Source organism: Crinia signifera, chromosome 11, assembly GCF_055691185.1.
Source record: "Crinia signifera chromosome 11, ASM5569118v1, whole genome shotgun sequence".
Lineage (NCBI taxonomy): Eukaryota > Metazoa > Chordata > Amphibia > Anura > Myobatrachidae > Crinia > Crinia signifera.
Window position 1 is genome coordinate 14,786,728 of NC_139227.1, and position 26,143 is coordinate 14,812,870.

Consider the following 26,143-nt stretch of genomic DNA (forward strand, 5'->3'; position numbering starts at 1 on the left):
GCTGCAGCTACCCGTCGCCAGCCGCCAGAAGGGGGTGCGCAAACACAAGATGTTCGCATGCCCCGTTCTGTCGGAGATTTCTACACATGGAGCGATGTAGGGCGATGTAGGGCCATTTCCTAAGCGATCTAGTCTGATTGCTTAGAAAAAGGGCTGAAATCGCCCCATGTGTAGGCCCCATTATTGAGACTAAAGTAAGGGATTAATATCAGAAACTCATACAGATTGGTGATCTAATGCCTTTCTTATCTAGTACTGTATCTCTGCAGCAGCATCCAGCATTAAAGCTTCGACATGCACTATCGCTGCCATTCAAGTGTTATCTCCCTATGTCATTATCCATGAGTGACATCATTTATCACAAATCAGCGGCTTTACACTGGGGTCAGTTTACCCTTACTTCTGCAGTCCACAGTTTAAAAAGAATAATCATCTCGTTCACACCTTTTCCATTTAAAAAACCTGGGACAGAATGCTGGTTACTGAGCATGGTTTGGAAGCATTGTCACAGAAACTTCAAAACTCGTTCGCACTGCAGGCTGGACCCGGGTTATTGATGGGGCTTCTCGCTGCCAGGGCATGGATATGATATCCCTCCAAACGCCACGGAACGGGATCTCCACAGGGTTTTAACGGGACCTGGGTTAAATGACCCGAGTCACCGATTTTTACTGCACCAATCAGATTCCCATGTAACTGGACCTGGGATAAATTTTTCAGGCACACTTTTCCACTGAAGACAAAGTAAGGTATGCCAGCGCTGGCTGTAAACAATGAATTGAGACGGTTCTCATAGATAAATAATATTTATGAACTCTAAAATATAAAATGTAAAAAACAATATAACTAAGACAATGCAAAAGACAATATATAAAAAAAAAAATAAACTATTTTGGTACTCTTTACTTAGAAGGGCGCCCACGATTTTGATCGTGGGCATCGTTAGTAAAAAATCTCGGGCATCTCGGGCATTGAATGCACTAAAAATCGGGTGCGATCAACCGACGAGATGCCCGAGATTTCCCATAGGGAACAATGTTAAATGTCTCAATTGACCCAATTTTCCTGTTCAATGCCTCAATTGACCCGATTTTTCCATAGGAAACAATGTTAAATGGGCCACAGAGGCCAAATAGGCACCCTGAAGTGTATAATGGCCACCCGAATTGTTAACGCCACCCCACGATCAACGTCAACCCGATGCGTGGCGAGCGCAGCGAGCCCGCGAGGGGCGGCGGTACGCGTCCTACGACCTTTTCATACCCCCACTATCCACGTCGGCGTGGAGTTTAGAATAGAAAGTGTGGCGAGCGCAGCGAGCCACCGAGCCCGAAGCGTGGCGAGCGCAGCGAGCCCCGCGAGGGTACGCGGACAGCTGTGAAGCCCGCGAGGGGACGCGGATACCTGTGAAGGTATCCGCGTCCCCTCGCGGGGCTCGCTGCGCTCGCCATGCTTCGGGCTCGGTGGCACGCTGCGCTCGCCACACTTTCTATTCTCAACTCCACGCCGACGTGGATAGTGGGGGTATGAAAAGGTCGTAGGACGCGTACCGCCGCCCCTCGCTGTCAATTGAGACATTTAACATTGTTCCCTATGGGAAATCTCGGGCATCTCGTCTGTCGCATCGCACCTGATTTTTTAGTGCATTCAATGCCCGAGATGGGCGCCCTTCTAAGTAAAGAGTACCACTATTTTTATCGGGAAACGCGTTGAGCTTTTTAAAACTATTTGCTATACTGGGACTCTATCATCTACCATTGAATTGCACTCCATCCATCACCATCTGATACCTCTGACATACTGGTAAAGAGATCTTACAGACATCTGGGATAACTAGCCCAATCCCTATAGATACACACCAGAGGACAAGTGGCTGCCATCAGGATACTTCATTATACAGAGACATTGAATTGATCAAATTATCCTTCTACAGCTTACAAAGGAAATCGCATCGTTCTCTTCAATACTCCTTAAAACACATGGAGATCATATCAATGGTAATATGCAAAAATTCTTACCCAGCCTTTTATTAATGAGTTTATTAATGATTAATGACTCATTTCAACAAAAATCTTTTTATTGAGGATACCACTCGTGATGTCACAAATGTGACTAATAGTTTTTTTTTTAATTTTTATACTGTATATTGTGTTTTTCATTGTCTTAGTTCTATTATATTGTTTTTTACATTTTATATTATTAGAGTTAATAAATATTATTTATCCATGAGAACCGTCTGAATTCATTGCTCACAGCCAGCGCTGGCATACCTTTCTTTATTTTACTCTCTTTCGGGGACCGACCACCCCCTACCAGCTGCAGATAATTGCGCACCACACACCTTTTTATCCAATGCTTTTCCACTGAGCCTTGGCCCAGCGATACTCCAAGTAATGTCAGTGTTGTCACTTCCAAGGATTTCCAGCATAACACCCATCAACACTATCCAAAAACTTCTGTTATTTCCATAATTATTTGTCACATACCAAATCAATGGGGTAAACAAAGACTCTCCTGAAAATCAACCAGTAACAATGGGCCCAAATTCAGACCTGCTAACTGAGCCCAGCGAGCAGGTAGCCACCACTCCGCCTGAATGCATGCCCACCCCCCCACCACCACCACCACCCTCCCCTGTGTATGGCTGTGAACGCAGAGGCAGCCGTGCACACAGGGAGAAAAAAATTCACCAGCGGATGATTATTTCCCTGCTCGCAGCGCTGAGTGAGCCAGGGCACACTCAGCGCGGGCAAGGCCGTGGGGAGAAGGAGGCCACTGACATCATGATGACATCATGACATCATGATGACATCATGATGACATCATGATGATCAAGTGGACAGCTCACGTATGCGCACTGCGTACCGAGCGTGCAGGTCTGAACCAGCACCTACATCACAACATTATCCAAAATGTACAACCGTTATGAAAAAAAAAGGCACATAGGATGCACATGCCCCAAAAATACAGGAAAAGCAAGGAAATCCCAAAAAGTACAAAAGTGAAGCTAAAATGATTTTTTTTTTAAATGTAGTGCTTAGAATGGTCTGGATCTGACACGGGTAAACAATGGGTACAAATTAAAAAACAGGCTCTCCCAATCCCTATCTCTATAGCCCTGTGGCGCCCCACACCTCAAAGTTCTCTTCATGCCACCATTGGGTCCACGAAGAGTTTGGAGATATATACTTCATCCTCCCATGTCCATTTGTTATTGCCACAATTATACAGCTTTCAGACAGCAAATGCAAGGGTCGCACCGGGACCCTCCATCGTGTGAACGGGAAACGGATTGATCAACCCATTTAACCCGTTCACACTGCTCAACAACATGGTAAGAACTCTGCTTTTTGCCTGGTTCGGATTGCCATGTTGCTACCGGTTAGCTGTAACCGGTAACCCCTTTCACATTGCAATAATTACTGGGTCAAACCGGCAAGAAGCCAGCTTGTACCCGGTAATTAGCTGCAATGTGAAAGGGGTATAAGTGGTAATAGCAAAATACAAGTATTGGGACCCTGATACGGATAAATAATAATTATATGCACCTTATCTGATTAACTTTATTTTTATAACCTTAAAGTCTAAAGACATGACAATAACAATAACCAAAGTGCATGATGGTCTCTTTAATGTTCCTGTCATTATTTTTTTTGCAAAGCAAATGGTATTCCTCAGCAGTTATGAATGGAAGGGTACGGGGAATTAGCAGAGGGGAACAGATTTGGTGATTCATGGCTTGAGAATTGAGCTATCGAGGAAACAGGAAAAAGTGGCGTTTCAAGGAGTCTTAATACACAATGAGTTTCCTTGATGCCACATATCGTAAATCTGTACCGTTCCCAAGAAGATTCTTTATTTGTCGGAGCTTGTAAAACAGACTTATAGGATCTGTGAACCTCCTCTTACAGCACTTTCCCATATTCACAATCCTCCTGACACCAACCTGTCACTTGCCCATAAACCTCATCCTACAGGTGCAAAGGGTGGGCCGTATTCTTCAGGAAAATGCCAAACATCTACCCTAAAACATCGCACTAATATCTATAACATCTCTAAGGATTTTTATATATCAACAACTAAGATCAATGATATTCAGATTGTTTATATAATGTTATAAAAAAATGTGATCTACCCATATAAAATTATTATTGATTATACCAGAAAATTACTTGTCATGGAAATATTTTAAAAATTAAAAAAAAATCACTACCCATCAATCTTGGCAGTCTCTCAGGAACTGTCATGATACAAGGTTGTTATATGCTGTAATCTGGATACGGGAATGGCGGACTTGGGGGGGGTGCTTTTACATCCGTGCTCCTTAACGCCGCCCATCGCCGGCTACCACAAACATAATGATCGCATATGATCTAACATATGCGATAATTATCACAATAGGCGTGCGCAGCACATTTTATTAGGGGGTGCACCATCAAAAGGGTTTGTCTAGCACCACCTATTGGGCAGGTCTAACACCACCCATCACCACCCAACACCGCCAATCACACATGTCTACCACCATCTATTGGCACTCGCCACACCATAATCTCCGACCTTTTTCAGTTTTAGTCTTCTAATTACTCTGTGTAACAGTACATGCAAATAATGTCAAAAACATATATGGATGACGCAGGTATGTAGTCAGGGCCGGTGTAAGGCTTCTCAGCACCCTAGGCAAAACTTCAAACCACTGCCGCCCCCCCCCCCTCCCATACTGCCACCAATAATGATTTTCCAACCCCTTAATGCATACTTGCCTAAAATTCTGGAATGGCAGGTAGCCTCCCAAAAATTGAGTGGTCCACCCAGCCCCCAGGAAGGTGGGCAAGACCCTTGCTTTCCCTGGATGCCCCCGGCACCCTCCCCTTTGCCACTCATAACAGAGTACAGGAAGGGAGGGCAGAAATGTAAGGAAGTATGCCTCAAGAGAAAGTATGGAGGTGAGGTCTTAGAAGTTCCACAGCAGCCACCTGCATTAAGTACAACAAGGATCGTCACAGACATCATTGATTTTTTGATAGGCAGACTTGGTGGCGCCCCCTAGAACCTGGCGCCCTAGGCAGCTGCCTAAAGCTGCCTAGTGGTAGAGCCGGCCCTGTATGTAGTGATATGACAATGGTCTAGTACAATTAACAATGCAAACACACATACAGTAACTGATTATTGGACGCTTCTTTAAATGGAATACAGTTCTAAAAAGCAAACGTCTTTGGTAAAAGGTATTGCTGGTATTGCTAGTGGCAGGGAGGTGTTCATAAGGGTGGGCACAGCATTAGGGGGTGCCTGTGCACCCCTAACACTCAATGTGCGCACGCCTATGATTATCACAAAAGACAGCTCTTGTGTTAAGAGCTGTCTTTTGCGTTGACACGAAAATGAGTGGCGGGTCCCGGCGGCTCCCCCCTCCCTCTCTTACCCGACCTGAGAAGCTGTAACTCAGCGAAGCGGTAACCCAGCGGGTCATGCTTAGAGCATCCCAAAATGTGGTAAAAACCCTGATAACTGTTTTTTTACCGCATTTTTAGTATAGAGAATCTCCCCCTTGGACACTATGTTCGGATTAAAAACGTCTTTTTATGGATAGAGTGGTGATCTGAGCTCTTTCTTTTGGGCCTATTGAAGACCAAAGAAACCTTTTGGTGCACACAGAACCTCATAAAGAGGTGAATTTTAATTAAAAAAGGAATCGATGTAGAAGTATATAACCACCATTTGAAATTCTCTATCAACCCCAAAGAAACCTTTATGTGCACATAGGATTTATACCCAAGGTCAGTGTGGAATATTACCCTTCGGTTCCACGAAGCACATTATGTGTGGTGTATACTAACAAGATACATCCATCAGAGGCGTAGCTATCGTAAGGCAGCCACCGCGGCTGCTTGGGGGAGCAAGCGCCAGCGGGGCGCCCCCGGTGCCCGGGCACTCTGGTCAGACCCCCCCTTACCCCTCCGCATGCCGCCGCCACCACATTCAGTCCGGCACCGCAGATAGCCTCCGGGCTCCGTCTCCTGCAGTAATGAAAAATGTCACGACAAAATGGCTGCCCCCTAATAGCAGACAGTTTTTACGGATGCTAGAGGAGGCCGCCGCCTCCTCTAACATCCCTAAAAAAACTGTCTGCTGTACGGGGGCAGCCATTTTGTCGTGTCATTTTTCATTACTGCAGGAGACGGAGCCCGGAGGCTATCTGCGGTGCCGCACTGAATGCGGGGCCGGCGGCGGAGGCATGCGGAGGGGTAAGGTAATTTTTTGGCGGGGGGGGCGCCACAATATTAGTTACGCCTCTGACATCCATCTGTCTCTTTATTCCATGCTGAGATAGATACCGTCCTGCACAGGGCCCGCAGTTCTCTTTAGAGCTATGTGAGAGAGCCCCCTGAAGTTCACAGCCATCGGAACTCAGGTAGAAGTTAGGGCAAGATAGTCAGCTCGTACATGGGCCCTCTCAATGGGGCAAATGAATTAAGCCTTAACAAGAAATAAATGCGAGGGTAATAAAGAGAGATAAACGTCCAGCCAATCAGCTCCTTACTTATTTTTTTTCAAACACAGCCTGTAACATGGCAGTTAGGAGCTGATTGGCTGGACTTTTATCTCACTTTATCACCCTTGCATTTATCTCTTGTTAAGGCTTAATACATCTGCCCCATTATCTGTAAAACATTCTTTGCACATTTTATTATTTTATTTCATTTTTTATTGCATTTTATTTTCATTTATTTTTATTACAATCATTTTTTATTCATTTTTTTTTACCTTTATGTTATTAGGTTTTATTTTCTTCTTGTCTTAATTCTTAAGGCTGGCAATTCAAATGCCAGCCCCCGCCAGCGGCCGGCTACCGCCAGGGGCATGCATGCACGAGACGCTCGCGCATCCCATGGTAATGGAGCCTGCCGCCGGTCCCCCTCGCCACCCCGAAACCCCCCCCCCCCCTCCGAACTGGGCAGCGGCTCAGTCCCGATCGCCGGCGCTTGCCAGTGAAAGGGATCTGGCAGGCGCTCGGCAAGGATTAGACAGGCTACATCTGTAGGTACAGTGACAGCACTGAGCAACTTAAAAAACATAAAGCATTGTCAGTACACATTGGGCATCAATGGTACAATGCAAGAATAAGGTAAGCCTCAGACACACTGGGCATTTCTACCCAGCGTGTATGAGGAGCAATGATGGGAAAATCGATGGATGTTGGCGATGATGCGGGAGAGTGCTCATCGTCCGGCCATACACATGGGCTTGATAAGCTGAAACAAGCTCAAAACACCAAAAGTGAGCTACTTACATCTCAAAATCACCTAATTTGTTTGGGCCTATTTTGTGCTACTTTTGTCAATTCATGTACTGTTTTTAGGGCCGGCGCCACCACTAGGCAGCCTTAGGCATTTGCCTAGGGGGCTGGCCGCACGAGGGCGGCAATTTGGAGCTGCCCCCCCCCCCAGATGGAGGTGAGCAGCGCTGATTGCGGCCACCATTCCCCCCTCCCCCTGGAGCGACTCGGGGCTGCTGCATCACCCACCCACCCCCCATGGAGCGACACAGCGACCCGTGCCGCACCACCCAGCAAGCCGCCCTCCCCGCTGGGGAGCGTCGCGGTGACCCACATCACCCGGCAAGCCCCCCCCCTGGAACATCACGGCGCCATACGCCGCATTGCTGGACCCAGCAAGCCCCACCCTGGGGAGCGTCGCAGCCAGCATCCCCCCGTGAAGCAACACAGCGTGGAGCAAGTGAGTGGTTGAGAGCTGGGGTGCCCCCTCCTCGCCTGGGGCGCTCCGGTGCCTAGCACCAGCCCCGACTGTTTTTTTTTTATGGCGATTTAGCCACTAGGTGTCACTGTATTTCTGTAAAACATTATGTACCTGCGGTGCAGGATGCCCCCCAATATCGGACTTTTTTTAAAGCGGCAATCAAAACAATGCCTTGTAAATGGTCGCCCACGTTTAGTTGAAATGCATCTAGTTAGACGCCTAAAGGTAGCATCTAGATGGACAGTAAGTAAAGTTAGACACAAGCGTTAGGTTGACGGGAACATTATAATCAGACATAGGACGACATAACTTTTCCACTTTTTTTTCCTTTAGTCCAACTTGGTTCATACTTTATCATCCAAGTGGTCATAGCGTTAGATTATAATTGTCTGCCCGAAGCAGGGGGCACTGTACACTTATTTGGGGATGCAATCAAAATCCCGACGGTCAAAATCCCGACAGGGTCAAAATCCCGAATGGGCCAAAATCCCGACATGGACAAAATCCCGACATGGACAAAATCCCGACATGGATAATCATCACGAGCGAAGTGAGTGATTCGAGGGGCTGCGGTTCACTTGCAACTGTGTCCATGTCGACTGTGTCGACATTCGGGTAAAAAAACAGTGAAAAAACCCATGTCGACCTCGCACCTGTCGACCGAAAGGCATGTAGACTGTTTCACTTGTACATTCTATATGTCGGGATTTTGACCCTGTCGGGATTTTAAATGTCGGGATTTTGACCCTGTCAGGATTTTGTCCATGTCGGGATTTTGTCCATGTCGGTATTTTGACCCATTCGGGATTTTGACCCTGTCGGGATTTTGACCGTCGGGATTTCATACCGAATCCCTTATTTGATGTTCAAGTTTACCTATGTCGACACTAACATTTTTTGAAAAACTCATGTCAAATTTGTGACTGTCGTTCAAGTTCCCTTCAACCTAATACTTGCGTCTAACTTTCGCTATTGTCGATGCAGGCGATGTCGTCTTTATTTAGGCGTCTAACTAGACGGGTTCCGACTAAACGTTGTCGACCATAACATCCGCTACCACTGCGAAACACTACCATAACCATTATATATGCCCCAAGATCTCCAACACAATAACTACAATTATGCAAACATGAAATATACACAGTGCGGAATAAGTGATACAGAAGCGGCGCTCAGAGATTTTATTACCAGATTGTCACTCATCTCCGATTCCTAGAAAGTACAACTTCCACACGTGGTTCCTGTGCTTACATAACATGTGTCATTGTACTGTAGTACGCTCAACAATGAGAAGAGGCTCCGGCCATAGCCGCCGTTGATCAATGAGTGTGTGTGCGATTATGTGTGGTTCCTCTGCCAGTCTAAGATCACTCAACCTAGCAACTCCTTCTAAATGAGTCCTTTCAGTGAACAGCATTCAAACAAGTATAAGGAGACAGCGGAGAACTGAATGGCGGAATCATTTGAGCCATCCAAAAATTAGATCAAAGAGAACCTAGCAGTCTATTGAAATGCAATTTCTCCCAAGTCCCATTGTGCAGACTGAAGGCTTGAAAGAACAGGGTCATTGCAGTTTTATTGTCGTGAAGCTACTGCTAATGAAAGCCACAATGGACAGATAAGAGCTGCCAACCAAATAAAAGAACCACCACTTTCACGTTATTTGCATTGAACAAAGCGAGCTCAAAAGAGGGGCATCCAAGTGACAACAGTAATTGGTGTAAAAAGGATATTGAGTCTATTCAGTCCCAGAGTTATTGTCCAGACTGACAGTGTGATGGCTAAACTTGGCCTCTGATGGGATAGACGGCTGCACTGATCATTCTCCCGATTGCTAAACCTACACATTAACTATTTAGTCACCAGTCGTGTCAGGTGATAATCCGCAGACAAGGTTTAGATGGAGAGGGGGGGGGGGGGGGCAACTCGCAGTAAGGTGAGAATACAGGATGCTTTTAATTACACTTCATCCAAATTGCTGGGGGTGTTTAAGCAAGTTAGATTATCAGGTAATTGGCAAATGTGTCCTGAGGCATCCTGTGGCTAGGATTCATGGGATTACATGATTAATTAGGTGGACAATTATCAATTCCTTAGATTAAGGCATCTGATTGCTTAACTGCTCTATCGCTGGTGTGACCAAAGGCTCCATTCCAAGTTAGAAGCAAATTGAAAAAGGAGCAATATGCACCTTGGTAACACCATGCTGCACTGCGGATGGGGCAGGTTTCAAATGTGCAGAGAGATTTGAAGTTTTGAATGCAAAATTCAGCGTAAAAACTCGACTGAAGAGTATTTTGTTTGCTTAATGCAAAATAAACTCATATTTTCCCAGCATGCTTACAAATAAATTTATTTACACTCCTTACATTGCTGCATGGTGTGTTCCAGGCAGTGGCATAGCTAAGTTTTGGGCGCCCCCCCCCCCGCCGTTAGGGGGCCCTCCCCGCCACCAAGCACCCCCGCCGCCCATGCAAACCCCCCCCCCCCCCCCCCCAATCCCCCACAGCCTTACCTATCGCGCTGGTCCAGGCGGCTCCGTTCTTCTGCTGAGGACCACCACAAAATGGCCGCCCCCACACAGCAGACAGTTTCAGAGAACTGTGTACTATATGGGGGCGGCCATTTTGTGGTGGTCCTCAGCAGAAGAACGGAGCCGCCGGGACCAGCGAGATAGGTAAGTCTGCGGGGGATTGGGCGGGGTGTAACTATAGCACCGCAGCCCCCGGCACCCCCACATGCACAGCGCCCCCCCCCCCCCCCCCCCCGCGGTGGCGGGGGCTGCGGTGCTATAGTTACGCCGCTGGTTCCAGGAGCAAATTGTTATTTTTATTGCTTATTTTCTCCCTACTCTGAATTAGGCCCTTTGGGGTTTATTTAATAAGATGGGCGTTGTGCTGAAAATGGAATGTTGCTATGGCCAACCAATCGGATTCTATTATCTTCTCGAAGGTGTTAAATAAATAAGAAGTAGATCCTGATTGGTTGACCATAGCATGCCCCCAGCAGCCCATAGAAGCTGGGGGCCAAAGTACCAAAGAATCTACTGCGCATGCGCCAGACCTATGACGGGGGTTGGGACTGGCAGCAGGGACCAGCAGGCCCTGGCGGTGGTGGGGACCAGCAAGCACTGACGGCAGGGACCGGCAGCGGCTGCAGCAGAGGGGGGGGGGCAGCATTGCGCCAAGCAGCAGCCCCCCTCCTCCACAGAGGTAAGAGCCGCCACTGATCATATGCGATCCTAGCAAGCGCTGTGAGATCCAACAAAATCCGTAGTGCAGCACTTGTGAGATCCGGCTCCGACCCACGATGCACGCGACCAATATCGGATCGGAATCGGAGATAAAACAACTATAATTTGACACTTTTTACCCGATCCGCCGAAATTTAGTCAAAAAGCGACCACATAGTACTAGTGTATGGTAGAGATGTGCGTGCTCAGTTTTCCCAGATTTACTCGGATCTCAAAGCAAGATCTTACTGGCTATCCAAAACACATGAAAGCCGATCGGAAAAATCCGGACCTGCACATCTCTAGTGTATGGCCAGCTTTAATGTGTGCCAAAATGACTACAGACTATGTGAATATTGGCGTCTCAAGCACATATGTCACTGCTGGCATTATGGGAAATGTCACAGAGTTGAATGCTGGAAGTCATCTAAAGGTGCGTACACGGGGGAGATATATTGCTCAGTGTCTCCTTTTCAGCAGGCCCTACCTACAATCCTGAATGAGGCCCTGTATTGGGCAGTGCTGTACTTAGACAGCAGATTTTAATTAAATCCCAGGGCAACAAAGATGAATAAAATCTGCAAGGCAATTTAAATACATAGCTGAAAAATGAGCTGTTACTGGGGCTTCTTATTGGTCAGTGCCGTCACCTCCGCAGCAGAGGAATGAGGAACCCTAGCCGGATTCTCCACACCTGATTTGCTTTGGACTCTGATAAGGCATTTTCTGGGTGAGAATGATCTGAGCACCATGATGGCTCACAAGAGAGGTATTCTACTTACCATTATTACCAATATACACTTGTACTCTTGTGATAAATTCATATATATGTGCATGTAGTGATTTATAGGCATACAATGCCTATAAAGTTATTATTAATATAAGATATATTGTGCTATAAAACATATGTTATCCCCACAGGGGACATTGTCTGAGAAATGAACAATTCCCAGCAGTCTCTGCAACTGTTGAAGAGGTCAGGAGTTGGTCACATGACCAGGGTCAGGGAAGACAGTTGAGAGTGAGGAACTGTTGTGCTGTGCAGTCTGTGAGGGGAAGATGGAGAATCCCTGAGGAGATTTGTAAAAGGCAGAGCTACACAGCAGGCAGGGCGGACAGCGGTGCTGACAGGCGGTCTCTGAGGTGGAGAATCAGCAGTGACGCAGCATCCGGAGGGCAGTCCCGGCCAGAGTCAAAGGAGAATACTAATCCGCAGTCATAAGAGAGGTGTGGTGAGTCCCGCCCTGACACCCATATATATAGCAAAGGAGGGGAATGGCTAACTATCTAATAGTATCAAGCTGCAGGAATTGATATTCAGGGAGCCAGCACAGTTTCCTATGCGTGATATACCTAGTGCTATACTGCTGGAACATCACACAGCCTTAGCCGAGGAACAGTACATTTGTATACAGGACAGTATTTATACAGCACCGCAAAGACTTCCGGCAGAGAGTTAAACTATGATCCAGCTAAAGTGAGGATTACCTCATAAAACGTCCAGACTAATTTACATTGAGGATCCTGCATTGGAGTAAACAGATCATATACCTAAAGGGTTTCACCACTAGCTAGTAGCTACACATACCGGTCAGCTAGTGCCCGACAACAGTAACTGTCACCGTAGCAACCTACTCCAGCAACGTCCAGTACTAAGGGAGCAGAGTCGCTTCAGAAAATTGTCTACTTTCACTGCAGTATATGGTGAGACTGATACGCAGGCAAGTGTTGAAAGAAAGATTTATTAAAGACAGAGTGACATATAGCACAGCCAGGAGAGCTCTGAATATTGGAAACATTATTGTATGTGTCGTGGGCTTTCTACTAAGGAACTGAGCTGTCCGTGCAGCGAACATAGAGTAATGCAGTTCAGTCATCTACATTACTGATATAAGGAAATATTCAGCAGTGACAGCATTCACATAGAAGGAGTTACTTGAATGGATACATTATTGCTATTTGCAGACATTGCCTGATAATCTCAGAGTTTACACTATTGGATTACAAATACGCTGTGGTAAAATATTCTCAGCGTGAGACTCTAACATCTGCAGGATAAAAAGACATACTGTACTCCTCTTAATAAGCGCTTAAAAGAAAAGTACAGTAACTGCAGTTACACAAAAGACACAACAAGACTAGGGTAATGTTTAATAATTATTGCGCAATAATACATGCCGGTACCCAATAGAAAAGAGATCTCTAATATTTACTGTAATGGCTATATGAATATTGGATATTGCATTTAGTATATGTAAATGGTAAGTGAAATTGCATTAAACTTGTTTGCTATTGATAAAGAATTGTCTTCATGTGAAGTACTGAACACCTGTCCTAAGAACAGAGAAACCGATTCACCGAAGTGGATACTTACCCATGATGGATTTCACATTTGGCGTCTGACGAACAGGATACGTACATCAAAAGCGGGGAAAACCTAACCCAGCATCACTCAAAATGTCTCAAGACAATAGTCAAGAAGAGATGCTTGGCAACGAGGACCAAGGAAATGCAACGGATAGAATGAGTTCAACGACATGTAAACCGGCAGTGATAACTATGCCCTATTACTTGGGGGCGCCATGGCTTCCCACTTATACCGGAGATAGTGGAATGACTGAAACCAATGCGTTCCGCGACTTTAGGGAACAAATTGAAACCATGTTCCAGGTATATAGATTAGATGAAAATCAACAAGTAAAAATACTGTTGGCTCAACTGAGAGGATTTGCGAAAAGGGAAGTGAAGTCGTGGCCAGAAAGCCAAAAGAAATCGGCAACAGACATACTGAAAAAGTTAGCAGAAGTGTTCGATGCAAAGACTTTATCAGAACTCAAAACACAGTTTTATTCTAGAAAGCAACAACCGCATGAAACGCTACGAGAATATGCCGTAGAATTACATGAGGCATTGCAGGATATAAAGTTGTGTGCCCCAAGAGAACCGATTGAAGAAGATGAAACTTTAACCAATCAATTTCTTGACGGAATCTACGATGCCAATACCAAAGGACAGTTAAAGATGTTACATCGTCAAGAATCACCTATAAGCTTTGCGGCCTTCAAGGAGTTGATGGTAAAGGTTTTAGGCGATAAACCTAAAAAGGGAACCGTGAACGCACCTGTTGAAACCGTTTTTCAGCAAGTTCAATCTGCTGCCTTTAAAGACCCCATCGAAGAAATGAAAGGGCAAATTGCTGAATTGACACAAGGAATGACTGATCTTTGTCGAGAATTGAGAACCTTAAAAGAGACGCAGACCTTACAGAGACCCTGGCAGATGGAGAGAGAACCCCATTACGGAAATGATGGGAGAAACGCTTCATGGAGCTCCCGCCGACTTCCTACAGATAAATTCGATGAACAAGGAAGACCCATCTGCAGGCATTGCCAAAGTAGCGGGCATATTGAGAAAAATTGCCGCAGTACGGAACATTTAAACAGAACTCCCGAGGTCCGGGACCAACCATCGGGAGTATCTTCAGTAGAAGGTCCCACATCGCAAGAATGGATACCAAAACTCATTGGGTGTTGCCCTACCATTGAAATCAAGGTGAATGGAGTCAGCCTACCAGCATTGTTGGATACCGGGTCACAAGTGACTACTATTCGATGGGATGAGTTCATTAAGCATTGGAGGAAAAAAAGTATCATAGCCACACCACCGGCCGGGTTGAATTTGTTAGCCAGCAATGGACAACGTATCGAGTGTTGCGGATACTTTGAAGCTGAGATCAAGATAGGGCAAGCTCATCTCATCAATCAAGGATGTTTAATTACGGCCGTTAAGGACCACTGGTTACCACCCATAATTGTGGGAATGAATGTCCTAAGAAATTGCCCGGAAGAACTAATCTCGACACTGACACCAGAACTGTTCAACCGACCTCAGACTGTGAGACGAGTCATGCAATACACGGTCTATGACCGGAGAAGCCAGGCAGGGAAGAGGGTGCTGGCTACGCAAGTACAAGGAACGGTCAAGTGGTTTAATGTCCGGAAGAGGTATGGCTTCATCAACAGGAATGACACAAAAGATGATGTCTTTGTCCATGAGACGGCCATAAAGAGAAACAACCCCCAGAAATTTCTGCGCAGTGTTGGAGAATGCGAGACGGTTGAATTTGATGTGGTAGAAGGAGAGAAGGGTGCTGAGGCAGCCAACGTGACGGGCCCTGGTGGTGTACCAGTTAAAGGAAGCCGTTTTGCTCCCAACAGATGTCAGTTCCGCAGATGGTCCTACCAGCCAAAAGTAGAGGATGCTGCCGAATCTGGTGGAGAAGGCATAAGTACAGACCAAGCAAGTGAAGGGGAGAGAGTGGAAGAAGTGTTCCCTCCGCAGAGACCCATCCAGTGCAGAAGTCCACCGCCATTCTCCCACAGGCAACCTTTTGGTAGGGGAAACAGCGCAGCGGATCAGGAACTTGACACCCTCCCCGAGGGGACAGAAGTGATTCAGACCGATGGGTTGAACGAACACGAGCATCGGCATGAACTGGCCGAGAAAGTAGTGGAAGAAAGGATGGAGACAGCCCACCACCCACAAGGGACAAGTTATGGCCAGAACGTGAATGCCACATCATTCCGAGTGGGAGACCTAGTTTGGAAGCTGGATGACCAACGGAGTAACGACTTAGATCCCTTCTGGGAATCTGAACCCTACGTAATTGTTCACCTTTCGGCTACAGACACTGGGGTGTATGGAATAAGAAGAGATGGAGATGACCACCAAGTTCTTAAGATGGTACACAGAAACCAACTTGAGCCATGCCAGCACTGTACAGAAGAAGACGCAATACCACAAGTCCCCTACCATCCTATGCAAGACCCAGTATATCTTCAGCGCCTTAGGGAAATACTCCTCGCAGAGAAAAAAAGAGAGGCCGAGGAACATGGCCCATTCCTCCACAAAGATGGTGTAGAGGAGATGTCCAGCAGACTCATTAGAAGTACCAGAGGGGTAAAACCCCTCCGATTCAGAGATTGAACATACATGTTTAAAGTAAAGAATGATTTATGATAAAAATGTAAACTTTATTGACTTAAAAAGCATGTAATGATTTGCAATGTTTGAAATATATATATGTAGTATATTGATGCTTAAAAATGTATAAAGTCCATTGCCTGAGGACATGCAATGTTTTACCGGGGAAAAATGTGATAAATTCATATATATGTGCATGTAGTGATTTATAGGCATACAATGCCTATAAAGTTATTATTAATATAAGATATATTGTGCTATAAAACATATGTTATCCCCACAGGGGACATTGTCTGAGAAATGAACAATTCCCAGCAGTCTCTGCAACTGTTGAAGAGGTCAGGAGTTGGTCACATGACCAGGGTCAGGGAAGACAGTTGAGAGTGAGGAACTGTTGTGCTGTGCAGTCTGTGAGGGGAAGATGGAGAATCCCTGAGGAGATTTGTAAAAGGCAGAGCTACACAGCAGGCAGGGCGGACAGCGGTGCTGACAGGCGGTCTCTGAGGTGGAGAATCAGCAGTGACGCAGCATCCGGAGGGCAGTCCCGGCCAGAGTCAAAGGAGAATACTAATCCGCAGTCATAAGAGAGGTGTGGTGAGTCCCACCCTGACACCCATATATATAGCAAAGGAGGGGAATGGCTAACTATCTAATAGTATCAAGCTGCAGGAATTGATATTCAGGGAGCCAGCACAGTTTCCTATGCGTGATATACCTAGTGCTATACTGCTGGAACATCACACAGCCTTAGCCGAGGAACAGTACATTTGTATACAGGACAGTATTTATACAGCACCGCAAAGACTTCCGGCAGAGAGTTAAACTATGATCCAGCTAAAGTGAGGATTACCTCATAAAACGTCCAGACTAATTTACATTGAGGATCCTGCATTGGAGTAAACAGATCATATACCTAAAGGGTTTCACCACTAGCTAGTAGCTACACATACCGGTCAGCTAGTGCCCGACAACAGTAACTGTCACCGTAGCAACCTACTCCAGCAACGTCCAGTACTAAGGGAGCAGAGTCGCTTCAGAAAATTGTCTACTTTCACTGCAGTATATGGTGAGACTGATACGCAGGCAAGTGTTGAAAGAAAGATTTATTAAAGACAGAGTGACATATAGCACAGCCAGGAGAGCTCTGAATATTGGAAACATTATTGTATGTGTCGTGGGCTTTCTACTAAGGAACTGAGCTGTCCGTGCAGCGAACATAGAGTAATGCAGTTCAGTCATCTACATTACTGATATAAGGAAATATTCAGCAGTGACAGCATTCACATAGAAGGAGTTACTTGAATGGATACATTATTGCTATTTGCAGACATTGCCTGATAATCTCAGAGTTTACACTATTGGATTACAAATACGCTGTGGTAAAATATTCTCAGCGTGAGACTCTAACATCTGCAGGATAAAAAGACATACTGTACTCCTCTTAATAAGCGCTTAAAAGAAAAGTACAGTAACTGCAGTTACACAAAAGACACAACAAGACTAGGGTAATGTTTAATAATTATTGCGCAATAATACATGCCGGTACCCAATAGAAAAGAGATCTCTAATATTTACTGTAATGGCTATATGAATATTGGATATTGCATTTAGTATATGTAAATGGTAAGTGAAATTGCATTAAACTTGTTTGCTATTGATAAAGAATTGTCTTCATGTGAAGTACTGAACACCTGTCCTAAGAACAGAGAAACCGATTCACCGAAGTGGATACTTACCCATGATGGATTTCACACTCTCAGACTCGGACAGGCCCAGCGGGGAACCGGGGGATTCAACGGCAGGCCCCGTGATTTATAATACAGGAAAAAAAAACAATACACACTCTAGGTGCTAAGAACACTGATAGTAAAAATAATTTTGACAACTCTTACAAATTACATGGAGTATTGTTCTTTTTTCCTGTATGGTACTAGAAGCCTTAACTTGGTAGCACCTCTCATTATGTTTAAAAATATGGTGTGCAGTCCAGTCCCCCCCTCTTTCCCAAATATTTGTGTATTTATTGTACACTGAAGGTAAGGCTCCTTCATTCTGGCACTGGCACCCCTCCCATCTACCCTCAGGTGTTTTAATTAGCACAGGTTCCTACATTGCTGACTGCATGTTAATATGGGCTCTATTTGAAGGTAAGACCTAGATAAATTTATATAATGTGTTAGTATTAGAAATGTTAGGGACCCATCTAATGAAGTTCACCTGGACGCGGTGGATGGGCCCACATATTTGCGCAAATGTGTGCTAAGAACTTCAATTATACTCCATGTAATTTGTAAGAGTTATCAAAATTATTTTTACTATCAGTGTTCTTAGCACCTAGAGTGTGCATCAGTATTGTTCTTTTTTCCTGTATGATACTAGAAGCCTTAACTTGGTAGCACCTCTCATTATGTTTAAAAATATGGTGTGCAGTCCAGTCCCCCCTTTTTCCCGTGATTTATAACCCTGCCCACTTTTTAGGTGGGTGGGGTCTGACTTAAATTTTTAATGCCGCCGGGCAGTCAGTAGCGGATGACTAACCCAGTGGCTGCAAGAGGCTGCAGTCTGGGAGCAAAAAGGGGAGACGTGCGGGTGGGCAGGCATTTGAGCAGGCTGATCATGATCTGTCTGCCGCATCATGGTGTCACATGCCGGACCCGTCCCGTGCCATGACATCACGTGTTGGACCCGCCAGACCCCCCACCCCCCCAGTAGGCCCTTACCCTCCCACTCCGACACTCTGTACCCCCTATAGGTACAAACAATACATTTGAATACCAATCCCCGATACAGCTCAGCTATGCCTCCTGGAGGAGATGGGATTGAATTACATCACATGTACTGCTATACGCTCGGTACCCCAGGCCCCAGAAGGAGTAAGATTCCGAGAACACAGAATGTAAATTCCCAGCTGTGACACAATAATACTTTAGAGCTTGTTTGATGCTTATCAGTGAAATAGCCTGTGTCTAATAAAGGAAGGTTCCACCATACATCTCCCCTTTATGGATAATGGAAGTCAGAGAATGGTCTGTCTCCACATATGCTTCAAAGTAACAGGATTAGAGCAAAAGGTTTAAAAATCAAAGGCTCTCCGGTGATATTCGCCATCGCAGCTACAAGCTGGAGAGAATAAGCCGGCACTTGTGATACAAAAGGCTCAATCAGGCTTTGTTAATGTGCAATAGGTGGGCTGTGGATCGTGCTCAGTCTGTCAGCTCAAAATCCATTGTCCTGTTCTGCCACCTGTAACTGGATATTATTAGGAGTCTCCTGTTCTCTCTCCCATGTTAATCAGGTCATAAACATGTTACATGTTGTTACAATTAAAGGGACTGAATTAAATAGAGATGTGTATTTTACCCTGACGATAAAGGGATCTGTCTGTAGAGGGCATCCTGAGCCTGGGACTGATGAGCAAGGCTGCAGATGAACAAAACTATGCTGCACTGCAGGTGGGGCTGATGCAACATGTGCAGAGAGAGTTAAGGTCCATACTCACTGGATGATTATGCCCAATGTGTATGGACAGTGATGATCGCTGTCATCCCTGGGGGAAAGCCGCTGTGTGCATACACACTGAGCTGCCTTCCCCCCTGACCGATGCTGCCAGCGGGGGTTGGCCGGCTTTGCCTAGCGCAGCGCTATGCAAAGCGGATTCGGTATGAAATCCCGACGGTCAAAATACCGACAGCTATTGATCGATGGCCAAAATCCCGACATGGTCAAAATACCGACATTTAAAATCCCGACAAGGTCAAAATACCCACAAATAGAATGTAGACAGGTGAAAATGTCAACATGACTTTGGGTTTTTTCACTGTTTTTTTTACCTGAATGCCGACACAGTTGACATGAACACAGTTGGAAGTCAACCGCAGCCCCTCGCATCGCTTACTTTGCTCGTTATGGTTCGGGCACGGAGCCTTGCTGCGGATGGTAGGGCATGAAATACCGCCTGTCGGCACATGTCGGGTCAAAAAACAGTGAAAAAACCCATGTCGACCTCGCGACCTGTCGACTGAAAGTCATGTTGACTTTTTCACCTGTTTACATTCTATATGTCAGTATTTTGACCTTGTCGGGACTTTAAATGTCGGTATTTAGACCTTGTCTGGATTTTGACCAGGAGCGGGCTGGGCCGGGGGGCAGAGTGCCATATGCCCCCCGGGCCGCTTACCCACCCACTGGCTGCGGGCCGTGCTGCGGCTGGATCAGCTTCTCCAGCCCTCCTGCACTGGCCGCGGCTTACAGAACACGGCCGCGGCTACAGGAAAATGGCCGCCGGCCCCCTGCACTGAGGACATGTTCTCAGTGCAGGAGGCCGGCGGCCATTTTCCTGTAGCCGCGGCCGTGTTCTGGAAGCCGCGGCCAGCGCAGGAGGGCTGGAGAAGCTGATCCAGCCGCAGCACGGCCCGCAGCTAGCGAGTGGGTAAGCGCTCTCCCCCCCCCCCTCCCTCACCCCAGCATATGTGTTTCTGTCACTGTGGGGGGCATATCTGGCACTGTGTGGGGGCATATCTGGCACTGTGTGGGGGCATATCTGGCACTGTGTGGGGGCATATCTGGCACTGTGTGGGGGCATATGTGTATCTGGCACTGTGGGGGGCATATCTGGCACTGTGGGGGCATATATGTATTTGGCACTGTGGTAGCATATGTGTATCTGGCACAGTGGGGCATATGTGTATTTGGCACTGTGGGGGCATATGTGTATCTGGCACTGTGGGGGCATATGTGTATTTGGCACTGTGGGGGCATATGTGTATCTGGCACTGTGGGGCATATGTGTATTTGGCACTGTGGGGGCATATCTGGCACTGTGGGGGCATATGTGTATCTGGCACTGTGGGGGCATATGTGTATCTGGCACTGTGGGGACATATGTGTATCTGGCACTGTGGGGGCATATGTGTCTGGCACTGTGGGGGCATATGTGTATTTGGCACTGTGGGGGCATATGTGTATTTGGCACTGTGGGGGCATATGTGTATTTGGCACTGTGGGGGCATATGTGTCTCTGGCACTGTGGGGGCATATGTGTCTCTGGCACTGTGGGGGCATATCTGGCACTGTGGGGGCATATGTGTCTTTGGCACTGTGGGGGAATATGTGTCTCTGGCACTGTGGGGGCATATGTGTCTCTGGCACTGTGGGGGCATATGTGTCTCTGGCACTGTGGGGGCATATGTGTCTTTGGCACTGTGGGGGCATATGTGTCTTTGGCACTGTGGGGGCATATGTGTCTCTGGCACTGTGGGGGCATATGTGTCTCTGGCACTGTGGGGGCATATGTGTCTCTGGCACTCTGGGGGCATATCTGGCACTGTGGAGGAATATGCGTATTTGGCACTGTGGCAGAATATCTGGCACTGTGGCGGCATTTGTGTCTGGCACTGTGGGGGCATATGTGTATTTGGTACTGTGGCGGAATATCTTGCACTGTGGGGGCATATCTGGCACTGTGGACATCACATTGTGCGGTGTAATGGGCATCATGGTATGGGGCGTAATGGACATTACGGTGTGGGGAGCATTGGGTAATTGCCATCATAGTATGGGGTGTAATGGGCATCAAGGTGTGCAGCATAATGTGTAATTAGCATCACAGTGTGCGGTGTATTGAGTAATTAGCATCGCAGTGTTTGGGCGTAATGTGTAACTGGCATCATGGTGTTCAGCATAATGTGTAATTGGCATTACGGCATGTGGCTTTATGTGTAATGGGTATTACAAGGTTCGCTAAAATGTGCAATCTGCAGGTACACAATACAATCATGGTACAGGCAACGCCCCTTATGATAGGCCACGCCCCTAATTTTTCGGCGCGCCTACGGCGCGCAAAAGCATTCCTTCCGACGGTGACTTGGCTGATTATGGGCCAGTGCTCTGGACTTGCCCCCTAGGCTAAAAGTTGCCAGCCAGCCCCTGATTTTGACCATGTCGGGATTTTAAATGTCGGGATTTTGACCTTGTTGGAATTTTGACCGTTGGTATTTTGACTTTCGGGATATTGACTGCATCCCCTCAAAGCCGCTCATCTACCGGTGTTACCCGGCGATGGTGCAGTAGCGCGCATTACTGCTCATGAGCTGAAGCCACTCAAACACCAAGTTTGAGCGTCTTTCAACTGAAAGTCGCCCAGTGTGCATGGGCCTTTAGATTTGGGAGAGTTATCTGGCTTCTATGCACAGTTATTATTGGCTGCTTTATTTGTATACTGCAATTTAGATTTAAGTTTGAACACACCCCACCCCACTCTCTCTACACATATAACATCTGCCCCACCTGCAGTGCACATGGTTTTGTCCATCGGCAAAAATTGCAGCCTTGCTAAAAAGCCTGAATCAGGACCACAGAGACAATTGTGTACATAAATCTATATATACTGTATGGTCATTTCCCAGAGGAGCTGCCTGCGAACAGCGGTTGTTTGCGAGATCACTATTTTATATTATTATTACTTAAAAAAATATTTTACAATATTTATATTTTTAATTCTACACATTTCAATTATTAGTATTACAGGTTGAGTATCCCTTATCCGAAATGCTCGGGACCACGAGCATTCCGGAAAAGGGAATTTTCCGGTTTTTGGAATAATTTTTGGTACTTATGTAGTATCTGGGCTGCCGATTTTGTGATTGTATGCCTTACCTTAAGGCATACAATCAGATGCGATGCGATGCGATGCGATTCGATGCGATTTTGCATAGGATTCAATGTTAAGAAGGTCCTGTTTATTTCCCCACTATCCAAGTGGGCATAGAGTTGATTTTATATAGCGTGGCGAGCGCAGCGAGCCACCGAGCCCGAAGCGTGGCGAGCGAAGCGAGCCCCGCGAGGGGACGCATATTTCTTAAAAAGTATTCTGTGTCCCCTCGCGGGGCTCGCTGCGCTCGCCACGCTTCGGGCTCGGTGGCTCGCTACGCTCGCCACAGGTTTATATCCAACTCCATGCCCACTTGGATAGTGGGGAAAGGAAAAGGACCCCTTTTTCCCATTGAATTCTATGTTAAAATGGACTCAGACCATTTTAACATTGAATCCTATGGAAAAATCTTGACCATCGCATCGCATACGATTTGGTCGCATGCGATGCGATGCGATCCGATCCGATTTCTAAATCGGACGCCCAGATACTACATAAGTACCTAATTTTTTTTTCGGCATACCTACCTGTCCCCTGGTGGTGCCCGGTCGTCCTTCGCCGTCCACATTGTCCCCCGGAGTCCACAGCAGGCCTTCAGCACCGTCTCCGGAGTCTCCAGCAGTCCCAGGAATGCTTTGCGCGAGTTCCCAGCCGTGCCGGTGACGTCACCGGCTCACGCGCGCACTCACGCAAAGCACTCCTGGGACCGCTGGAGATGCCGGAGAGGATGCTGAAGGCCTGCCATGGATGCCGGGGGACTTGGTAAGTATAAAAAAGGGTCGGGGGGGGGGGGAACACATTTTTTGGAATAATTCAGATACGGGATACTCAACCTGCATACTGCAGAAATGAGTTTATTTTTTGTTCAAGGTAAGAATGAGAACAAAAATAATGCATTAATATGTTGAAAGTCGATATGTCGACACGGGGCCTCATTCACATCTGATCAAAAGGCTGCTTATTTTAAGAGCCGATCGATCAGGTAGACGTCACCCTGCCAAAGTGAAATCCCGCACCATGAAAGCATGCAAATTGCTTAGAACGGCTTACGAAAATATTGCAGGATTTGCTGCAAGTCGCTTGCAATCTAATGATTTTTTCAGTGTGCGCAGCCTGTGCGTAGCCCAGGATTTACTCAGCGGCTGTGATAGAAGCAGTCAGATCAGGGCTGGAGCTGACATCACACAACTTACCGTCAAAATCTTGGGCACGTCGGTGTTTTCCCTGACTCTCCCAGAACTTTACGGTTATCCCGACACATGTCGATTTTCTGTCAATCACCTGGATTTTATCGCAGCAAAGCCTCGCACATGTGTACTATGGGCTGTACACATGTGCAGTCTATTTATCATTGCCCAGCTTGCTAATTCGCAGATGTGCAATCAGGTCTGAATTGGGCCTATAGATGTAATGTTAGATAAAGCAGTACTTGTTTCCTGGCACGGCGCCAGTGATTTTAATTGCATCCATCGGGAACCAAATCGCATGTGATGCGATTGACGCGATCAACGCTATTTTTTACATTGGAACCAATGAAAAATGGTCCCTGAGACCCGATTTTACATTGGCCCCAATGTAAAATGCCCCCCGACCCCAATTTTCAATGTATACCCACCCTCATGGGTGAAATGTCCCCCCCCCCATTGTTAATGGCACCCCACGATCAACGTCAACCCGAAGCGTGGCGAGCGCAGCGTGCCCGCGAGGGGCGGCGGTACGCGTCCTCCGACCTTTTCATACACCCACTATCCACGTCGGCGTGGAGTTGATTTTATATAGTGTGGCGAGAGCAGCGAGCCACCGAACCCGAAGTGTGGCGAGCGCAGCGAACCCGAAGCGTGGCGAGCGTAGCGAGCCCCGCGAGGGGACGCGCATTACTTCACAGGTATTACGCGTCCCCTCGCGGGGCTTGCTGCACTCGCCACGCTTCGCTCCCTATGTAATATCACGTTGATCACGTTGGTCGCATCGCGTGCCATTATAATGGAGGCGATCAACGCGATTTTCTCATTGCCGGCAATAAAGGCTAAAAATAGCCAAATATCGCGTCGGTCGCGTCCATCGCATACCTTAAGTTACCTTAACTTAAGGTATGCGATCACCCACGACGGGCACCATGCTAGGAAACAAGTACTGATAAAGCATTTTCACCATGTCGGCATTATAATTTTAAATCAGAAATTAACATATCTTACAAGTGCAAATAAGACAATAGAAGAAAATGTCTGATTGGCTGCTTTAGTATGAACACAAAGGGTGAAATGTAATAGGATGAGAGATTCAGAAAGTGAGAGATTTGGTAAGAAATCTCCAGTTTTTTTAAAGCGGCAATCATCAAGCTGCAACATTAAATTGGTTTTGCAGAGTAAATGATTGCCGCTTTAAATCTCTCACTTACCAATCTTTCTCTTTGACTACTTTTTTATCATTTTTATTGGGACTAATAGTGTAGGGGGATTACATGTCCACATGTCACTGGCCACACCCACACAGCACTGGTCACACCCACACAGCAATGGCCACACCCTCTGCTTCTGAAAACATTGATCATTTTCAGCTCCACGCCCCCAATCCGGCCCAGCTTTCAGGAGCCTTCAATGCTTAAATGGAAACTAGTGTGGCACAGATAGATATGACATGCACTAACCTTTCATGTCTGCTTTGTACTACCACATAAGGGGGGAGATGCACTAACATCCGCCCCCCACATCGCATTCGCCGCAAATCGCATCCATAATAATCGCATATGTTAGTCTCTCGGTACGTTAGTCCCGGTCTCTGTCCCCTGTCCTTTGTGATGGTGCTGGATTTCGAGGTCTGAGACAGGGGAGTCCCGGCCTTGGGGCAAGCTATAGGGTATTGTCAGCTTTTGCTAGTGATACCCTCCGCAACGAGCTCTGGCGGATGGGCTTTACGACGGGATGTACTAAAGGGAAAATGCGGTAAAACGGGGGTTTTACCGCATTTCCCTATGTACCATTAGCCGTCCGCCCCGTCTCCGCCTGGCAGGGTATTGCCACCCTCTGGGTGGCGATACCCTATAGAAGCCTATGGGCTTCTATCGTCGCCCGCCGTCCGCGCGACCCCCCCTCCCGTCCTCCATCGATCTCCTCCTCCCCCAGCAGGTGTCACAGCCGGGAGGACATCCGGCTGCAGGGGGGAGGAAGAGACGCAGGGGGACACTGACAGCCGCCGGGATGTGACGGAGACCCCCGCACACCACATTACAGGTATCGCGGGGGGTCTCTGTCACCGCAACCCGATGCTTGCCGCATATGTTAGTACATATGTGGTAGCATCATGGCGGCTGGCAGGTGAAGGGCGATGTATATTAATAGATCCCGCCCTTAGTGCATTCGGAAGTGCGGTAAAACTAGTATTTTTTTACCGCACTTTCGCTTTAGTGCCCCCTCCTTACCCCCAAAATTTAGATCTGGCACCAATCAAAATGAACACATATTTTAGCTTCACATTGGTAACATTATTTACTCAGCTTACAATGTGCCATATTTATGTAAACGTCCA

At 46.8% G+C, this 26,143-nt stretch overlaps 1 protein-coding gene across 1 annotated transcript in view; it reads right to left on the reverse strand.

Moving 5' to 3' along the window:
* ADAMTS18 (ADAM metallopeptidase with thrombospondin type 1 motif 18) overlaps window positions 1–26,143 on the reverse strand; it is a 119,002-nt gene that overhangs the window by 75,375 nt on the left and 17,484 nt on the right. The window lies entirely within an intron of this gene.